The following is a 15,052-nucleotide window of genomic DNA, read 5'->3' as shown; positions in this document are numbered from 1 at the left end:
GATCCTCTTCATTGTACCCATTTATGAATCCAAAATCAGGAAATTCCTTAATGATTTTTTCCAACACTCCCTTCACCTTTACTACATCTAGCATTCTTAAAGGGGTTTCAGTCTCTAGTGACTGGGTCTCAGGCTATCAATCTCTAAAGTTGGCACACTCACGGCAGAATACCTTCACACATTAACCTGCTAAGCAATATCAGTACGGGCGAAACGGGTAGAGAAGGAAAAGGAATCTGTCTTTTCCTTTGTGCCCAAAGAAGACAAAGGCATTGTCTCGTTCTCCTGCCGCTAGCAGCGGCCCCCACTCCCTTTTTGTTCCTCCTCTCTCTTCCCACTCTTACTGTTGCGCTCCTCCTCATTTAGTAAAACCGAGACCTCAAGAAACTCGTATTACCTTCTCATTCCTCCTTTTGTTTATTTGCTCCCCTGTGAAATGGATCCAAAAAAGAAAAAAACTTGCTGGATACGTCAGCTTTCTCCAACATTTTTCAATTTCTAATTGCAGCCTCGGAGTGGAGAGAAAAAAAAACTTTCAAAATATGAAAAATAACTAATGAAAGCAAGACAGAGTGGTTGCAAGGTGGCCAGATTGAGTTATTCACCCGTTAACACATTAGCGCCACTTTACAGTGTTTGCCAGTGCAGCGCTACTTTTGGTTTCTCCTAGCTCTTTGAACAACATTGCTTTTCCTGTGTGGGAAAGTGCACTATTCCTGGAGGTACTGAAATACCTGCTTGATGGGTGAATTGGAAAACAAAATGCATACTGCGACTCTGTATTCACAAACGGGGTCTCTTTAAACCACACTGCTTACGTTTTGTATGGATATAAGCAATGGACATTAAAACGGGCCCCTTCTGGACCCTGTAGTCATGGACTTAACTTTTCAGGCAAAAGCACTCACTCATTTCTGAATAATGAGTGTAAAAAGAAAAAGGTAACCATGTTGTTCCTAGTTACATTTGACATGCTTTACCTAATCTTGCATTCCCTATGAGTGTTTGCTTTTTCTAGGATGTTGTTCATTTCTTTTTAGGCAGCATATTCCTCCTATTTAGTGTGTAATTTGATTGAGTCGCATCCAGGTGTTTATAGCGGGTCAGTGCAGTGCAAGTTTGGTTTCTCTCAATGGGGCAGTATGGTGTTCAGTGGAGAAGAGGATGTGACACTATGGTCAGAGCTGCTGAATTTGGAACTGGGGAACCAGGTTCGGCCTTCATGACCAGTCCACCAAACCACTCACCCTGAGAAAGCACATTCCCATGCTAAGCCTTAGAAGGCCCAACAAGTTCTTAACAGCCCTGGTGTCTTAGCACCAGAAGGTGGACCCTAGCAGTGACAAGTGTAGGTTAACCTTGAAGGCCTGTCCACCACAATTTATTCTGAAGTTCACCACCAGTCTTGCAGGCAGGCCTATGAAGCAACACACCGTAGAGTGACAGTGACTCTGTCACTGAGGTCACAGGACCCTTGAGCAGGGTGGCTCTAGGGCAGTGTGACTGCACCAGGCACTGACTAGCCGTGGTCCGTGTAGGTAACAGCGGTGGGGCAGAGGGGTTGGGTAAGGGGGGATTTCGAAGGATGATGCAGAGGGAAAATTAAATTAATAATTAATTTTCCCTCTGCATCATCCCTCTAAACCCCCCCTCACCTAGGCCCACCGCTGTTACCTGCATGGACCGCGGCTGGCACTGACTTTAGGTGGGGCGTCGTGTTTGCAAGTATAAAATGGTTTTAAAAACACTTGCTACCTCTTTCCTGGCCTCCAACAATTTTCTGTAAATATGAAAATGTCATGATAACTCCAGTGATTAATGTGCTTATTAGAGAGATGGTGTTTTGTCTAGTGGACGTTTTGACTCATGGGAACGAAGTGCAGAGGGTTAAGGTGCCTACTGCTAAGAACATGTACCATGCAGATCACAAAGTGCTCATGAAGTAAATAGGTCAGTGGGTTACAGCTTTAGTCAGAGAAACCCTATTGTTACTTGCAGTTAATAGGTTAAAATCCTAACATAGAACAGTGAGCTCTTAATTGTTGTGTAAGAACGCCATGCAAACTGCAAGGTATAAATTAGAGCATTATGTTTTTTTGCCAGTCTTTGATTATTCTAATGTTGCAGAAAAAGGGTTGATTGGGTAGAAATCAATTCTGATTATTAAAGAGAAACACCAACCATGGCATTACATTTTAAATTCTGGGTTTGTGCTTCTCCAGACCAATCACTTTTAAAATATGCTGCCTACTAGTATGGTTGTCATGTGACTCCTCCACTTTGCAGTCCTTTGTCTTATGTAACATTTCCTATACAGTGATTTACAGACATAAGATTGATTGTCTCTGTATAATATGTGTGATGTAAAATGCTCTGACACCCTACCTTGGTATTAGTGGTGATGTAAATTGTCTGATAATTTATTATTTTGTGATTTTTACACATGCTAACAGTCTCTGCAAAGATTTTTCCTTATTAGTACCAGTGGAACATACAACTGCAGCAGTGTGAAAAGTGACCAGTTAACCTTTGCTAAGGGCCCTTCACTTCACAGCAGCACAAGTCACATTTATTAGGAACGTTTGATCCATTTGAGCTATAAACAATTTTCTAGTTAAAAATCATCACATTATGCAGATGATCTATTATTTGTCAAATATGGCAGAGCCATAATTATGTGGAAAACAATTGCAAACTAGGATATTTTGCCATTCATGTTTAAACTGCAGTTTTGGAAAAAGGGAGGAGAAGTGCTGATGACAGAAAATCCATGGCTGGGAGACAAATGGCTTGTGATTCCACTTTTAAGGATATTTGGGACATTCTGTGATGGGAAACGTATCCCACTTTGTGAATGTATTTTAATGTCAATAACTCATATTTAACCTTAAGTAAACATGTGTATCCATTGGTTAAAATAAATAACGTAAAAAGCTGCAACTGGTTAGTGAAATGGGAAACAAATACAAAAAATGGGGATATTTTGCTCTTCCTGCCACACCTCTGGCTCTGCCCACCGATCCAATCAATGGGTTATTCCTGCCCTCTGATTCTCTGCCCACAGTTCCCCCACTTTTTTCCCCCATTTCGACTACTGGATATCACATAGTATTGATGTGTGCCCTGAAATAAAATGCCGGCCTCACATGTTTACCTTGTGGGTTACATGAATAAATTAATGGGTAAATAAATGCATAAGAAAATCTGCCACTGAAGTTTCAGTATAATGGCTCTGAAGATAATATAATGAGCAGAAATCTGTTACAGCCGTCTTACAAGTTCTTTGTTGTTAGAGAGCAAAACTGGCAGCATCTGCAAACGCCACTTCCATACTCTAAGTAAGAACATCACTTTTTTTTTAAACTCTTTATTCATGGCTGTATCAGAATCACATTTTACATAGGAACATATTGACATCTATCAACCTTTTCACGTTTTCTTAATCATAACTATCGGCAATTGAACAAGGATGTGCCGTCTCTCCGCCTTATTATCTCAGGTGGAACAGTCGAAATTGTCAGTAATCTTTCACATGCACCTTACAATATTGCCTTGTAAATTAACACCCTCCCACCCAAGTCCCTCCCACCCCTTCCGTCTCCTAGCTCTGTTCTCAGTTACACTCTACAGTTCTTGGTACCATGGCCTTATCCCACTTAGTGCAAAACAGACTCGTCCAGCTGGGCCTACCCGTCAACACAGCATTCTCGCCTACATCTCCGTAGTCCTCCACCCTGGTCCCTATGTGTACGGTCATGTGTCATTCGCTTGTGAGAGTTCCAGGTCCACACCCTCCATTTCAATCAGCATTCGCTCCCAGTCTTGTGATATGGGATGTTTACGGAGTCCCTTCTCCTCCTCCCAACGCAGTATCCCACTCTCCACCTGTCCCCATTTTAATAGGTCAGAGCGCCACACCTCTACACTCGGGGGTCTGGCCGATTTCCAACGCATAGTTATAACTCTGAGTGCCAACAAGAGTATCTGAAAGAGACACGTTAGTATTAGATTCCTTACCTTAGAATATCCCCAGGCATCAGACTGGATCCGGAAACTTTTGCGTAGCAGTACCCTTGCGCGTCGGTAGGCGTCGTCTGCGGCTCCGCGTCCGTCGTCGGCGTCGTGGGCGCCGTGATGACGTCGTCGGAGTACTTAGACGCCGCCTCCGCGTGCTGACGTCAGTTCTTCTTTTTTCCGCGCCAGCAAGCGCAGATCTGGAAAAAGCAGTTCCCTGGTCAATTTTTGACTAACTTTTTTATCCTTTTGATCCTGTTTCGAAGTCTCTCGACTCTGATTCGGTGCCTTAGGGATGCCCGGCTTCAAGCATTGTGACGATTGCGACCGGCTGATGTCGGTCACGGATCCTCACCGCGTCTGTTTGTCGTGCTTGGGCGTCGACCACGACGACAAGGCCTGCTCCGACTGTCGGGCCCTCTCTTCGAAAGCCAGGCGGGAGCGGTCCCGTAGGCGCCTCGAACTCCGACAGTCGGTCCCGCGCCGTGAGAGGTCCCGATCCCACGGGAGGTCGAGGGACAGGTCGCGGGCCCGGAGCCACCACAGCTCCGAGAGTAGGCCTCACTCTTCCGGGTCGAGGTCGTCAGGTTAGAGGCACAAGAAGTCCAAGCGGCGTCATCGCTCCTCGGACTCCCCCCGACGCTCGCACGATGCGGCCGGGGGTTCGGGTGACACCACCCACGCGGCTCCGTCGGAGTCGCGGGCGCCGCGTTCGCTCCACACCCTCCGGTCCCTGGGCTGAACGCGTCGCAGGAGGAGATCGAGCGCTTCCTCATGGCCATGAGGAAACTCTCTCCTCCGACGGGCTCCGCGGCGCCTCCGGGCCCAGCGGACCCGTCTGGGAGTCCTAGCGGGTCGGCGGCTCCGGCCCCGACGCCGTCGGGTGCTTCGGCCCCGACGCCGCCGGCGCCTTCGGGCCCGGTGCCGCAGGCCCCCGTTATCCCGACGCCGCCGGCGCCTTCGGGTCCGGCGCCGAGGGGTCCAGTTGTTCCGACGCCGCCGGCGCCTTCGGGCCCGGCGCCGCAGGACGCCGCTGGCCCCCCTTCGGGATCTGGTTCGTCGCCGGTGGATCTGACGGCCTCCCCGGCGTCGGACCCTCAGGTGTCGCCTCCGGCGCCGGCTCCGGGCGGCGCCGGCCCCGGTCCTGCCCCCATTCCTGTTCAGCCGTCGGGACGGCCCCGTTGGGCGCCGCTCCAGACGTCGTTTGGTGAATTTCACTTTTATGAACAGGCCCCATTAATTGAGAACCCTGAATTTCAGGAGATGGGTGAGGAGGAGGACTGGGAGGGGTCTGAGGACCCTCTGACCAGAGAGTGTCAGTCTCATGAGGACTGGACAGGAGACCTTGGGGAGGCCTGGACACCTCTCCAGACACTGTTTTTGTCCTCATCAACACCACACTATAAGTTGCCCCCTCCTCCGAAGCCACGGTAGGAGGGGGTAACTTATAGTGTGGTGCTGATGAGGGCTGCCAAGGCCTTGGGCCTTGAACGCCCCATCGCGGCCGTGAGGACTAACCTCCTCACTGAGATCCTTAAACCGCAGTCAAGCTCGGCCGACTCTCTGCTGCCATTTAATGAGGCCTTGACGAACGTTCTTTTGGGCACTTGGTCCAGGCCCGCTACGGGTTCGCCCGTAGATAGGAACGTGGCCAGACGCCACCGCCCAGCCCCGGGCGACCCATGTTTCCTGTCCACCCACCCCACCCCCGAGAGCCTGGTCATCCAGGCCTCCAATTCCCAGACCGCATTCCCGTCGGCCCCGCCGGATCGGGAATCCAAGAGGTATGACCAGTATGGGAAGAAGATCTTCTCATCCCTGAGCCTAGGCCTGCGGTCTTCCAACACCGCCTGCCTCTTGGGACGTTACACCCACTCGGTGTGGGACAAGGTCGCGGAAGTGCTGCCAGAGTGTCTGTTGGAGGTACGGGCCAAACTCGGCCAAGCCCTTGTGGAGGGCCGGGATGCAGCAAAATACTCTATTAGGTGTGGGCTGGATACCACCGACTCGCTAGGCAGAGCGATGGCTACGACGGTGGCAGTCAGACGGCTCGCCTGGCTGAGGTCCGCCAACTTCTCGGCAGATGTCCAGAACACACTTATGGACATGCCGTTCGATGGCCGTCGCCTCTTTGGCGACAAGGCAGACCATGCGCTTGAGCGTTTTAAGGACTCCAGGGCTACGGCCAAGTCCTTAGGCCTTTCGGGCCAACGCCAGCAGCCGGCTGCCTATCACTGGCCATAGAAGGGGTGCCCCCACACGCGCCGCCAGCCACGCACCGCAGGGCAATACCCAACGTGGTGGCGGCCGTGGGAACCGCCGTCCGGGCGGTCGGGGGCAACGGCGAGGTCAGTCCACACCTTCCCCCGCAGCATCCGCCTCAAAATCCTCCTAGTCCGTGCTTTCAGGCCCATGTGATGCCAGTTGGAGGCAGGGTTCGCCATCACCACCTCCACTGGCGCACTGTCACGTCGGACAGGTGGGTGCTGCAAATCATCCGAAGGGGCTACTCCCTCCCCTTCGAGGCGACTCCTCCAGCCATGCCACCGCAGAACCACCGTGTATCGGGGGATCACTTGCGACTACTGCGGGAGGTAGTTACGCCCTCTTGGCCAAGGGGGCCATCGAGCGCATTCCTGGGCCAGAAGTAGGATGTGGTTGCTACTCCCACTACTTTCTGGTACCCAAGAAGGGCAAAGGGGGCCTACGCCCTATCTTGGACCTACGGAACGTCAACGGCTTCCTCCAGCAGGAGAAGTTCAAGATGTTGACACTGGCTCAGGTCCTTGCTGCCCTGGACCCAGGAGACTGGATGGTAGCGTTGGACTTGCACGACGCTTATTTTCATATCCCCGTCCTGCCTGGCCACCGGCGCTACCTGCGGTTCATGGTGGGCCGCAAGCACTTTCAGTTTACCGTGCTCCCCTTCGGCCTTACCAGCGCCCCACGGGTGTTCACGAAAGTGATGGCGGTGGTCGCAGCTCATCTGCGCAGGTTAGGGGTTTCAGTCTTCCCCTACCTCGACGACTGGTTGTTGAAGGCGGGCTCGCCCCAGACAGTCGTCAGCCACCTCCAGATGACGGCAGACCTCCTGCACCAGCTGGGGTTCTCCATCAATGTGCCGAAGTCACACCTGTGCCCCTCTCAGAAGCTCCTTTTCATCGGAGCGGTTCTGGACTCGGCGCGGTTTCGGGTTTATCCGCCCGAACAGCGGGTCCGGGATATTCAGGCTCTGATTCCCATCTTTCAGCCGTTATCCCGGGTTTCAGTCAGGTTGACGCTGTGGCTTCTGGGGCTGATGGCCTCCTGCATCCTACTGGTGCATCACGCCAGGTGGTGGATGCGGGCTCTGCAGTGGGACCTGAAGTTTCAGTGGGCCCAGCATCAGGGCAACCTATCCGACCACGTCCTGATCTCGGAGGGCACTGCGAGACAGCTGCAGTGGTGGCTTGCGGACCGCGATTGGGTCAGCGGCAGATCCCTCTCCCTTCCCCAACCGGAGCACGTAGTTGTGACGGACGCGTCCCTCCAGGGCTGGGGAGGCCACTTGGGAGAGGCGGAGATCAGAGGTCTCTGGTCTCCGGCGGAGTCCCGGCTCCACATCAACCTGTTGGAGCTCAGGGCGATTCGTCTGGCACTGAAAGCATTCCTCCCCTCTGTCCGGGGGAGTGTAGTGCAGGTGTTCACGGACAACACCACCGCCATGTGGTACTGCAACAAACAAGGCGGGGTGGGGTCGTGGATCCTTTGTCAAGAGGCTCTTCACCTTTGGCAATGGCTGGAACGCCAGGGCGTGACCCTGGTGGCTCAACACCTGGCAGGTTCTCTGAACGCCAGGGCGGACGAGCTCAGCCGTCGGTGCATGATGGATCACGAATGGCGTCTGAACTCGGGCGTGGCGCAAGGCCTCTTTCAGTGATGGGGAGAGCCTTGGTTAGATCTATTCGCCACCGAAGAGAACGCGCAATGTCATCAGTTTTGCGCGTTGGAATTTCCAAGGCGGCACTCGCTCGGAGACGCTTTTCGTCGCGAGTGGAGTTGCGGTCTGTTGTACGCCTTTCCGCCTATACCACTTCTGCAAAGAGTGCTGAAGAAGATCAAGCGCGACCGGGCCCAAGTCATCCTTGTGGCTCCGGACTGGGCTCGAAGGTACTGGTATCCAGAGCTACTCAGTCTGTCACTCGATCCCCCGGTTCGTCTGCCTCTTCAGGAGGACCTTCTGTCGCAGCAGCAGGGGACGGTCCTCCACCCGAACCTGTCCAGTCTCCACCTCCATGCTTGGAGATTGAGCGGCGACAGTTGAGGCCATTTGACTTGCCTCCTGAAGTCTGTAACATCATTCTGGCAGCCAGGCGTCCCTCCACAAAGTCGGTATACGCCTGCAGGTGGAACAGATTTGTGGCATGGTGCACAGCAAAGGCTGTGGATCCTCTTTCTGCCCCTCTTTCTGAGGTTCTTCTCTTCCTTCTTTCTCTTGCCCAGCAGGGCTCTGCTCTGGGCACTATCAAGGGCTACCTTTCTGCCCTTTCAGCCTTTCTCAGGCTACTTGATCAGCCTTCTTTGTTCAAGTCCCCTATTGTAAATAGATTTCTTAAGGGCATCACTCACACGTTTCCTCCTGTTCCGTTTGTGATGCCTCAGTGGGACTTGAACCTGGTTTTAACATTCCTGATGTGCGCTCCCTTTGAGCCACTTCACAACTGTCCTCTTCGCCTTCTGACTTTGAAGACTGCTTTCCTGGTTGCCATCACCTCTGCCAGGAGAGTGAGTGAGCTCCAGGCTCTTTCTTGTACTCCACCTTTTCTGTCTGTCCATCCGGACAAAGTGGTGCTTCGTACCAAACCCTCTTTCCTGCCCAAGGTTGTCACGGCCTTTCACATCGGGCAGTCTATCACCTTGCCAACCTTCTTTCCGCCACCGCATCCCTCTAAAGAGGAAGAGCGGCTCCACCGTCTGGACCCAAAACGTGCGCTCTCATTTTATCTGGATCGCACACGCCAGTTCCGGGTGGATGACCAACTCTTTGTTGGTTACGTGGGCGCTAAGAAGGGGAAAGCGGTGCACAAGAGGACCATCTCCCGGTGGATCATCTTGTGTATCCAGGCATGCTACTCCTTGGCTCGGAAGGAGCCCCCTGCTGGATTAAGGGCTCATTCTACCCGAGCCACGGCGACTACCACTGCCCTGGGCAGGGGTGTGCCCTTACAAGACATCTGTCAGGCAGCTACGTGGGCATCGCTGCACACGTTTGCAAGACACTACTGCCTGGACAGCCAAGTCCGGAGGGATGGCTTCTTTGGTCGTTTCGTCCTCCAGGACTTTCTGGTGTGATTATTGGTTCGCAGACCCACCACCGGGGTTGGTATTGCTGGGGTATCTATTCTAAGGTAAGGAATCTAATACTAACGTGTCTCTTTCAGATGCACAAGTTACTACTTGCGTAACGATATATCTGTAAGAGACATTAGTTAGTATTAGATTCCTTACCGACCCACCCATCCTCCCCGTTCTGCGAACCAATATCTAGGGTTAGGGTTGTCCCCTGTCAGGGCCCTAGTTTCAATGGCACCAGTGTTGATTTTTTGACATGGCTCTGCGTTTCTGGCGCGGAAAAGCTGTGTCTAAGAACTGACGTCAGCACGCGGAGGCGGCGTCTAAGTACTCCGACGACGTCATCTCAGCGCCCACGACGCCGACGACGGACGCGGAGCCGCAGACGGCGCCTACCGACGCGCAAGGGTACTGCTACGCAAAAGTTTCCGGATCCAGTCTGACGCCTGGGGATATTCTAAGGTAAGGAATCTAATACTAACTAATGTCTCTTACAGATATATCGTTACACAAGTAGTAACTTGTGCGCCAGGTCCAGTAGCTTCAATTGGGCCTTACAAGTCTTGGCCCGTTTCCTATGACCTATCAGGCAGGGCAGTGCCCCTTCAGGGAGTTGTAGGCCCGTGATGTTATGCAATGTGTGTCGGACCATCCCCCAGTAGTGGCGTATCCGTGGACAGGCCCACAGCATATGAAGGATATCGGCCTCATCCGCTTGACATCGGGGACAGGTATGTGGGGAAGTCGGGAACATTCTGTGGAGCTTCCGGGGGGTGAGGTACGCTCTACGAACTAGGTGTCCTCCCGTACCCATGTAGTGGGCGAGATGTACCAATTCATGTTGGTCAGGTTTGACGCGCTGTGGAGCCCATGTACGCCGTATATAATGTGTTACCGTGGCATGGAGGAGGTACAGTCGAGGTGGGGCTCCCGTGGCCTGCGTGAAGGAAGTATGATCCATCAACTCGTCATCCCCAAACAAGTCACCCACCCGATCCACTCTCGCCTCCGTCTAGGGCTGTATACTTCAGCGCCTTACGCCAACACAGCAAGGCAGTGCGTAGGAGGGGGTGGCAGGCCCGGGGGACCGCAGTCGTGGGCAATAGTAGGGAGTGTAGCTCCCCGCTTGCCAGTTGGGCTTATGTGAAGGCGATCTCGTGTAGGTCCCTACCTGCCAGCCAACGAGTCAGCCATTGCAATTGGCTCGCATAATAATAACTGCGTAGATCCGGCACGCCTAATCCTACCCGTCTGGTGGGCAACTGCAGCTTCTTTAAGCTGATACGTCGCCTCTCCGGGCCCCATACGAGGGCGATCAATAGCGTGTTCAACAAGGCAAATATATTTGGTGGAAGAAGAACCGGCAGGTTCACAAAGTAATACAGTATCCGGGGGAGTAGGACCATTTTTGAGATTGCCACTCTACCCATGACAGATAGGGGTAGGGACGTCCAAAACTTCACACTACCCCGAAGACCAGTGATCGCTCTCCGTACGTTACCCTCAATCTGGTCCTCCTGACTTCTATACACATTAATGCCTAGGTATTTAAATGTGGACGGTGCTACATGTATGACATAGTCACCAAACTGTACATGAGGTGGCCGCTGTCCGTCCCTGAAATAAAAGCCCAGGGATTTCGTTGGGTTTATGGCCAGGACGGAAATGGTTTTGAAATGATCAAAAATGACCGCCAAGTGCGAGTGATCTTCATTCAGGTCTCGGAGGTAGAGTAAGATGTCGTCTGCGTATATAGAGAGCAGATTATGTACGCCTTCAATCGGAATTCTCACCGCAGCCGCCCTAGTCCGTAGCGCGATTGCCAAAGGTTCGAGTGTTAGTACGAACAGCAGCGGTGAGAGCGGGCAACCTTGGCGAGTACCCCTGTAGATGTCATAGCTGTCCGAGTTATACCTGCCTGTGCGTGCCCTAGCCGTTGGGTGTTCATACAATAATCGAATCCACCGTATCAGAGTGTCGGGGAAGCCGAAGCGTCTCAAAACCTCGAACATGAAGGTCCATGTTAGAGAGTCGAATGCTTGTCGGAGGTCTAGGGCGATACAGCCAGCCTGGGGCAGGTCCAGCGGTGTGGCCGACATGAGGGCGTGGAGGCGTCTCGTATTCTGGGAGGTGCTCCTCCCCGGTAGGAAGCCGCACTGGTCTGGGTGGATCAGGGCCGGGAGATAGGTCTGTATGCGCAGCGCTATAGCCTTACTGAGTATTTTATACTCCGTAGAGAGCATGGAGAGAGGCCTGTAATTGCTTACATCCAGGGCGTCCCTGCCGGGTTTCGGAATGGAGATCACCAGAGCCTGCATGGTCGTGGCAGGTAAATGACCGGTCTCATAGGCAGTCCTGTAAATTTTCTCTAGGACGGGCACCAGCAAGTCCGAGTAAGTCTGATAAAATTCCACCGGTAATCCGTCCATTCCAGGGGTTTTGCCCCGGGTAAGCGAGTGGATTGCTATTTTTATTTCATGTCGCGTCATGGACCCGGCTAAGTCAGTCCGTGCCTCCCGAGACAAGGTTGGGAACGGCAGCTCTCGTAAGAATTCCATCATGCTCCCATCAGCGGCTTCCGGGGGAGGGGCATATAACTTCTCCAAGTGATCTTTAAAGGTAGCATTAATTTCTGACTGCGTGTTCACCTCTCTACCCGTTGCATCTCTAATGCATGTAATTACAGGGGTTTCAGGAGTATCGCGGATCAGACGAGCCAGTAAGGCTCCAGATCTATCCGCTTCCACCTGTTGGCGTCTCAAATGGTCTCTATGATCTATAATTCTCAGGGTCTCTAGAAGTTCTGCATGCTCTATATTACAGAGTTGTAGGTCCCCTCTACGCCCAGGGTCAATTCCCGCTGCCGTCTCCAGGTCCTTTAGGCAGTCCTCAACGTCACACAGTTTCCTGTGGATTTCCTGTCGGGCACCCACCAGTTGACTGATCGCATCTCCTCTTACCACAGCCTTCAATGCGTCCCACACCACTAGGTTCGAAGACGCGGAATCCCAGTTCTCTCGGAACTAATTAGTCAGAGTGTCAGATAAATGCGTGCGAAATGGGGCATCTTCTAGTAGCAGGGGGTTGAGCCTCCAGGTGGGCACAGGGGAAGGCACCCTCCCCCAGTGTAGGTCGAGAGTAAGTGGTCTATGATCTGAGAAAGTTTTGGCAAGGTAGGCTGAGGACGTACACCTGGGCAGTAAAGAGTTAGTACACAAGAACCTGTCTAGGCGGGTGTGTAGGCTGTGCATCGGGGAGTAGTATGAGTATTCTTTGTGTGTTGGATGTAGTGTACGCCACACATATGCCATCCCCCAACCCTGACGCCATGTTTTGAAGGAGTCAGCTAACTTGAGTACCCCGGACAACTGGAGGGGGGGTGTGATCTGTCTAGGTTAATGTCTAAAACCATATTCCAGTCCCCTCCTAGCACCCAGGGAGTATCCCCCCATTCAGCCAAATCCCGGCCCACAGTCGCAAGGAACCCATCCTGATCAAAGTTCGGGGCGTAAATGCCTCCCAGTACCAACATCGCACCATCTAATGTGCCTCTCACTAGGATATACCGCCCGTGGGCATCCATTTTCCTTTCTAGTTCCATGATGGGGGTGCCATGCCGCACCCATATGGTGGCCCCCCTGGAAAAGGCAGAGTACGTTGTGGAGAATATAGCACCTCTCCACCTTTTCCGTAACGTATGTGCTTCAGACAGCGTCAGATGAGATTCCTGTAGGAATACTATGTGTGCTTGTTGGCGAAGTAAAAATGCGTGTATCCTATGTCGTTTTTGTATTGCCCCCAATCCTCTCACATTCCAGGTAACCAGCCTATACTTTCCTGTGGTATCAGCCACGGTCCAGTACAAGTGTCACAATACATAGTTTCCCATGTCGCGATGAGTATGCAGTCAGTGCTAGCCAGGAGACGTCCCCCACCCTTACCCAACCACAAACTCTATAGGCGCAGCCACGGAACTTTGCTGTGCCGAACCAAAAAGTGCAAAACATCACTAAACAATTAACAGTGCATACGCTATTGGGGGGTTCGCTAAACATGTGCCATGTCCAGAAAGTCATTTTCGTCTGCGCTGCCGGCGCAACGGTGCCGCCGGGAAGCCATACTACAGTCTACCGGTACAAGTAGCCCGCAGGGGGGGGGGGGAAGAAAGGGGAAGAGAAAGAAGGGGGAAATATCTTTCCCTGCCCACATAACCATGTACAGCGCTGTCTTCACAGGAGTGTGGGGTACGCCCCTCAATCATAGTCAGTATGTGACCCCTACAACAGTTTTGATCCAGCTCGCAGCATGCACGGATGTGCGCATAGTCGTGCACTCCGGGAACTTAACCCCCTCCCCCCCTTTAGCGCAATTACACAAACAGTGTATAACAAAAGGATATCAGTAGGTCGCAGGGTACAGGATCTCGTCCATTCCGGCAGTTACTCCTGGTCGTTGTCGAGAAGTTCATCCGCGGCCCTAGGTGTTACAGTCGGGAACAGCACCACACTGTGGTCTGAGTCCAAGTGCAAAGTGCTGTCCTCAGTGTCTGTGTTGATCGTTTCCCGTTCTTCTCTGAAGGAACCCACCACCGCGACCGCGTCGTTCTGGTCTTTTTTCTGCTGGAAGAGAGTAGGTCCACGTCACTTGGGCTCCGTGGCTCGTCTGCTGGGACCACCCCTCGCGCAGTCCGTGTCATCTCTGGAGCCACCGGCCGACGATCCCGGGGACGGTCCCGGGTTTTCCTCAACGTCCATCACCTCCAACCACTCTTCCACGTCTGTAGGGCTCTCAAAGAAGTGAGTTTTGTTGTTGTGGATCACTTTGAGGCGGGCCGGAAACAGCAGGGGGTATCGGAGCTTGGCTTTCTGGAGTCGTTGTTTTACCTCGTAATAGGAGGATCGTTGTTTCTGCACCAGGTTGGTATAGTCCGGATATAGTGAAATGCGTTTATTCTCGTACTCAATGAGGTACTTCAGTCGTGCCTTTTGGAGTAGAACGTCCCTGTCCCGGTAATTAAGAATTTTCACAATCAACGGTCTAGGCGCCAATCCTAGTTTCGGTTGTCCAGTGGGGATCCTGTGGGCTCTCTCCACACAGAAGAACGGTGACAGGCCTTCCAGAGCTACGTTATCTCGGAACCACTGCTCCATGAATTCCGTCGCATGGGCACCCTCGCTTCGTTCCAGAAGTCCAATAACGCGGATATTATTGCGCCGGTTGCAGCCTTCGGCATCTTCCACCCATTCCATGAGGGATTTCACTTGGTGTTGCATGCGTTGGATGGAAACGGTGTGGTCTGCCACCGTCGGGGCGAGGTCCGTCAGCGTTGACCCATGGTCTTTAACCTTATCCGCCAACTTGTCGTGGTCGGCTTTCAACAGTGAAAGGTTAGTGGTAAGGGTGCCCACCTGTGTCTCTATCGCGGCCCTGGAGTCTCTGATTTCTTTGAGAATTAAGTCCAGCTTATCCAGTGATTGGTCACCAGACAGGGCAGGATTCAGCAGCAGCGGCGTGAACCCCCCCGGCCCTGTGTCCAGGACATGTCCCGGTGGCACCTCTTCCTTGCTACCTGTGGCTCTCATCCCCTTCCGGCCCATGGTTTGTGTCCGCGGACCACAGCAGTGAGCAGGAGCACGGGTCAAGGCAGCGCCACCCAAGTACCGCGCCAGCAGCACCCAGGTGCCCGACTCAGGTCCAAGGTTAGGTC

This window comes from Lissotriton helveticus, chromosome 2_1, assembly GCF_964261635.1.
Source record: "Lissotriton helveticus chromosome 2_1, aLisHel1.1, whole genome shotgun sequence".
Lineage (NCBI taxonomy): Eukaryota > Metazoa > Chordata > Amphibia > Caudata > Salamandridae > Lissotriton > Lissotriton helveticus.
The sequence above is the reverse complement of the archived record's forward strand: the minus strand, read 5'-3'. Positions refer to the sequence as shown.